Below are 6,000 nucleotides of genomic sequence, written 5' to 3'. Positions count from 1 at the left end.
ACCCCCCAAATTAGAAATGCATCTTTGAAATAAACTACAGTAATCAGCATTTGCACCCCTTGCTTTGTGAGCTACTCAATACACACACATTAAAGGTGAAAATATGTCATTCCCTTCAAAAACAAGAAAAGAAGAACTAGTAGCAACCCCCAGAGTGTGGACTACTCACCAGCTGGAAGAGAGGAAGCTACACTAAGTACTTACAACATGGCTGCTGTACGATGGAAGCTGCCGGTTGGCTCTACCAGAGTTAAGGGGCCAGCTGCTGAAAGGCATGCTGGGGGAATAAAATTATCTGAGGAAACAGTAGTACCCATACAGCAGAGAGAGTTGGTAGCTTTCAAGGGGAAGGTGTTGCTGTTGTTTGTGATAACTCAGTAAGTAACTTTTATTGTTCTCTTTGTCCTGAAAGATGCCAAAGTATTTTCTAATCTGCGTGTGCCTTATATAATCGTGGACTGAAGTGAAATTCACCTAGTGGGGGAAGCTGGGGGTGGTAATCTACTTTTGTACCTTATCTGGCAAAATAGGGGTATAAGGAAAGTAATTTTTTTTTTCCCTCTCCATGAATACTGGGGATGGGAAAACTGTTAAGGGAAATGGCACAGAGTATTTTAAGTCTATGTAGGAAAAATAAGGAAGATTTTAGCTATGTTGCCAACTCTTGTGGTGTTTTGCTTCTTATGGTTTCTTGATTCATGTATTCAAACTTTTGAATTTTCTCTTATGCTAAATGGCTGCCATTTCCCAGGGTATGGAAGCTAAATGGTTGCTATTTTCTGGGGTCTTTGCCTACCTCTACTAAAGATAACCACAAACTCCCATTATTTTCATTGTGATTGAAGCCAGGTGGTGGTTGAGATGGTGTTTATTGCTTGGTGTCTAAGGGGCTGGACAGGACCTTTGGAGTGTGGGGGAAACTGAAGAATGTGGAAAGGAAGTGGTAGAAGGAGGTGAGTGCATGGAGCAAATGGAAGGTATAGGGTACTGGAAAAGGACTAGATTGTGAATATTTTTAGGGAATGGGTTCTAGGAAGAGTATAGAGGGAGAATGGGAGTGTAATAGGAGACAGCGATAAATAGGTGGGGAGCTCACGGACCCCAGATGATAAAAGTAGTGTCTTTCTGAGTATCTAGTGGGGAAGCCTATGTTTTTGCATGTGCATTTCAGGTTGCATTTTGAGCAATACACTTTAGGGTTTTTCAGTTTCTAACCCTAAAAAGCTAATACACCCAGCTCAAACATGTTTTTATGATATTAAAATGGAAATGCAGTAAATAACTCCTAGGGGACTCACTGAAAATAACTATCCCTATGTAAATGGTACCGGCTATTTATTCAATAGATTAATTGATTAATTAAATTAATTAATTTCAAGTAACAACTCCTACTAGAAAGGAAACAAGTCCCTTAAACACATAAAAGTGGACTCTTTTTTTAAAAAAAAAAATTAAATGTACAACACAAAGATTTTTATTTTATGCCCTGTAATAAGTTAATAGAATGACCACAAGGTCTGTATTTTTACATATTGATTTACTGTTGATGTAAGGAGTTCTAGGATGCTTAAGACTTTTTGAATCAATATTTTGTTTGAAAATTCTCTAAAGGTAGAGACCATTTTAAATCTGGACAGTATCACAGAATTTGGTTTTTATTCTTCTGATTAGTGGGGATAATACATATACTGTGGCAAAGGTAAATGCCACAACACAGTAAATTCTTTCAGTTGTTATGCATTGTATATGTAATGATATTATAGAAATTAGTTTGATATCATTTCCTTTGAGGGGAAACATATCATCTTCTTTTCAACTGAATTATTGTTACTAGACAAAAGATCAAAAATAAGAGGGAAACTAAAATATTGCCGTAACCAGTCTTATGGTCCTGTCAAGGTTTTAGTTGGCTGCTCAGGAGGGAAGATAGAAATCTTATATTATTCTGTAGCAATTGTTGTTTGCAATTTATAAACACCACTGACAGCCTGTGAAGATAATCCAATCCTGTTGTTAAGTTAGAGTTGCAAGCTACAGTACAAAGCAAGGGCCTCTTAAGTTAAAGCTATAAATCGTTGTGATGGTGAAGGTTGGCAGGCCCACTGGTGATCCTCCTCAGAACCTCGTCGGGAATTATTTTTGTCAGAACAAATGCAGACACAAATCAGGGACCCTCTTCTATGATGCCAGGGTATTTCAAAGGCCTCGGATCAGTGCGTTCGGTGTTTGTACAGAAAGTTTTGTAATACCCAGTATAAAATTGAAGCTCTGAATTTCCTGACTTTCCTCACAACCTTATTGTACTGTAATCTTCAAAAAGGAATGTGAAAGTTGCCATGCTGAAGAGATTAATGCTGGAGTTGGGAAGAATTCCAACCAGAATTCTTGGAAACTGTCCATTCTCTTCAAGAAGTTTAAATAAAAGATAACTCTCTTTCTCCCTTAAAAGTTGTGGTTGGAATTTTAAGCATAGTGCTTGTATTTTCTCAACTGTATCTCAGTTAATTCTTAAAACATTTTAATTCTTCTGTGTCTGCTCCTCTTTCACTCTCCCTAGATGTGGTCTATTTTTCAAGCACAGTACCACCATTACATTTGGCTTTATACAAACCAAAATGTGAACTACATGAATAAGTTACCTTCTTCCCATTTGGAAGAGTGGAACTCAGGTTCATAGACTGTCTTCAGGGTAGCATAAAGCTATTTATTTGAGCAGGACTCTATTTGGTTTGCCTACCAAGCATTTTAATTTTGGGCATGGTTACACATAGCAACAGTAAAGTGCTGCTTTTTCTAAAACTGTTTTTATCATGTTGTCATAGCAAAGAGGCTGTTGCTATATGAGGAGATCTGTACAGTGTAGCCTTTTTTTAAACCAATCCTGATGGTGTTACCTTGAAAACTAAGTTTTAGTGGAGGCTTCAAAGTTGTCTTCAGTCTGCCAATTCTCATTATAGAATTTAAGAAGTGGCAATGCTAAAAACACGTATAAATCTACAGACTGCAAACAGTTTATTCATCATTCATAAGTGGAATGACTTATCCAATGCTACAGCTAGTAAAATCAATATTGTGGTTTTGTGCATAAATGAACTAGCATCAGTTGCAGAGTTGGACATACTGGGTCTGTTAAATTTTTGATTCACAGTTTTAAAAAAAGCTGTGTGCGATTATGTCCTTTACTTGCAAACACACACATAGCAAATTCATGTGCAAACAGATAAATTATATGCACAAATGGCCAGCTTTGCATCTGTCCATTTGGATCTACTACTACCTGCACAGAGCAAACTGAATGCCCACATGTGTGCACATTGTTCTAAAAACCATGCCAAAATATAATAACGTAGATTTAACACTTCTAGGAACACAGCAAGACACCAAATGAACTCTGCTAAAACCTCAGTTTTGATCAAGCTAGCAGATTCAGAACAGTTTTTGTGTGGCTGAGTGGTAGACAGATGGCACACCTACCTTGCATAAATGGCATAGGCTTTCAGACACAAGATATCTAAATACAATTCAGGTAATGGAATTTGGTCAATTATTTTTCATCTTGTGGACAAAGCACCCGAGAGGGCAGTGGGAGACCTGGATTCTTGTCTCTCCTTGCTGTGGCTTCTGGCATGTCACTTAACCTTGCTGTTCCTCAGTTCTTCCATCTGTGTGTAAAATGGGAATATTAATACTATATACTTTGTAAAAGTGATTTCATAGTTTACTGCTAAATAAATGTTACGCTTCTTCCCCTGTTTCATTATGGAAGCTACAGTATTTGACTTCATCTCAGTTTCTGAAATGTTTGTTTCATGAAATATTTAAAGTTTTACATGGAATAAAGCTTATACCTCCCAATACAATACATTTTAAGGTGGCCCCAATAGCTCAGGTGATTGCTTAAATCTGCGCAATTTAGTTTTCATTCAGGGTTGTACTAATAAATAGTAAAATATTGCAGTTGATTTGAAAGATACTGAAATGTTGGATTCTTCTTTTGGATAGTGAAGTAATTATAGGATTTGGCCACCTTTCCATATACTGAAGCCATCAAGGATTCCCTTCAAAATGTCTTAGGAAAGATCTGCAGCTCTCATAACATTTTACAACTATTTTTCTATAATCCTGTGGGGCTGAAGTAAAAAACACATGCATATATAAGTTTGATTTATATTTCGAGATGTTCTATTGTATTAAAAGAAGGGATCTAAGAGACAGGCTCAGATGTACTAACCAGAGATGGGAATTCCTGTTCCTCGGCTCGTTGCTCTAGGACAGCGGTTCTTAAACTGTGTGTTGGGACCCATTTTAATGGGGTCACTGAGGCTGGTTTAGACTTGCGGGGGCCCAGGGCCAAAGCCCAAGGACTTCAGCCCTGGGCAGCGAGGCTCAGGCTGGGCTTCAGCTTTGGTCCCCCGGCCTGAGGCAGCAGGACTTGGGCAGGTTCAGGCTTCGGTCCCAACTTCCAGGGGTCTTGGTGCAATGAAGTTTGAGAGCCCCTGTTCTAGGATATTTGTTGACTGTAAACATACCATATGTCATGTGAAATCACGTTTACCTTTAAAAAGGAAGATGTGTTGGTGGTCTCAATCCATGTACCGGTGGATAGGTGTCTTTGGTGCTTTCTTGGGGCGTACAGAACTGTATGTCGCCTTGTTACCGCTCTGCTTTGGAAAAGAGATTTGTCTGTGTTAAACTGAATGACAGATCCCTGTCATCCCAGTTTGTTAGCTATCCAAACAAACTCTTCAGAACTCTGCCAGCCCTTTGCCTTGCAGTTAACACTCGGTGCCCCCAATTCCCAACCCCCACCTACAAGAGCGTTCCTCTATATCCAGCCCATCATTGGATGCTCACAAAAATAACCAAGTCAGCTGTCTCCAAAGAATCATAGAATCATAGAATATCAGGATTGGAAGGGACCTCAGGAGGTCATCTAGTCCAACCCCCCGCTCAAAGCAGGACCAATCCCCAATCAAATCATCCCAGCCAAGGCTTTGTCAAGCCTGACCTTAAAAACTTCCAAGGAAGGAGATTCTACCACCTCCCTAGGTAACGCATTCCAGTGTTTCACCACCCTCTTAGTGAAAAAGTTTTTCCTAATATCCAACCTAAACCTCCCCCACTGCAACTTGAGACCATTACTCCTTGTCCTGTCCTCTTCTACCACTGAGAATAGTCTAGAACCATCCTCTCTGGAACCACCTCTCAGGTAGTTGAAAGCAGCTATCAAATCCCCCCTCATTCTTCTCTTCCGCAGACTAAACAATCCCAGTTCCCTCAGCCTCTCCTCATAAGTCATGTGTTCCAGACCCCTAATCATTTTTGTTGCCCTTCGCTGGACTCTCTCCAATTTATCCACATCCATCTTCTTCTTAAAGAGACACTATACATACCAGCCTACTGGCTCAGTTGAGGATACACACTTTAATATTATATCACTTAGATGAATTTATAGTAAAACCAAGAATAAGTTTTTATTAACAAAGAACAGACATGTAGTTTGTGACGTTATTGACATAAGCTGGGACCGCATAGATCATTGTTGCAACCAAAGTCCTGTAGTGGCACCAAATCTTGTATAAAGGGCATCAAATAGGGTGTCTAAGACAAGGTTATGGTTTGATGGTTATGATTATGCTGTCTATATGTGTTTGTCACTTTTGTAGTTAAAGTTATGAGTATTGGTTCTATACGGTCTGTATTTCAAACTTATGCTATGCTTCACAGTGACACTCCAGACAAGTTGGTGTCAGCTCTGCCTAGCCTGCTGGATGGCCCATTAAGGACCATCAGCTATACAATTGACCCATTAAGAGAAGGCAGACATGCCTTGTGACTCAGCAAGGTACGCAGGAACCTGCCTATGGACAGAACTCTGAGGTTTTTCCAGGCCATGTGATGGACAGCTTGTCTTTGGGACAAAGAAAGAGAGACCACATGGCAAGAGACTATAAAAAGCTGCTGCAGCTCCTCCATCTTGTCTTCAGTCCTGCTTCTTAT

The 6,000-nt window shown here is 39.6% G+C and overlaps 1 long non-coding RNA gene across 1 annotated transcript in view; it reads left to right on the top strand.

Annotated features, from left to right (window-relative positions):
* Nucleotides 1–234: 234 nt before the first annotated feature.
* Nucleotides 235–6,000, top strand: part of LOC122464152 — a 77,869-nt gene continuing 72,103 nt past the window's right edge. The window contains exon 1 of the long non-coding RNA XR_006288072.1: nucleotides 235–377. This is a non-coding gene — a long non-coding RNA (uncharacterized LOC122464152). The remainder of the gene's footprint in view (nucleotides 378–6,000) is intronic.

Source organism: Chelonia mydas, chromosome 1, assembly GCF_015237465.2.
Source record: "Chelonia mydas isolate rCheMyd1 chromosome 1, rCheMyd1.pri.v2, whole genome shotgun sequence".
Lineage (NCBI taxonomy): Eukaryota > Metazoa > Chordata > Testudines > Cheloniidae > Chelonia > Chelonia mydas.
Note: the sequence above shows the minus strand (reverse complement) of the source record. Positions and strands in the feature narration are given on the sequence as shown.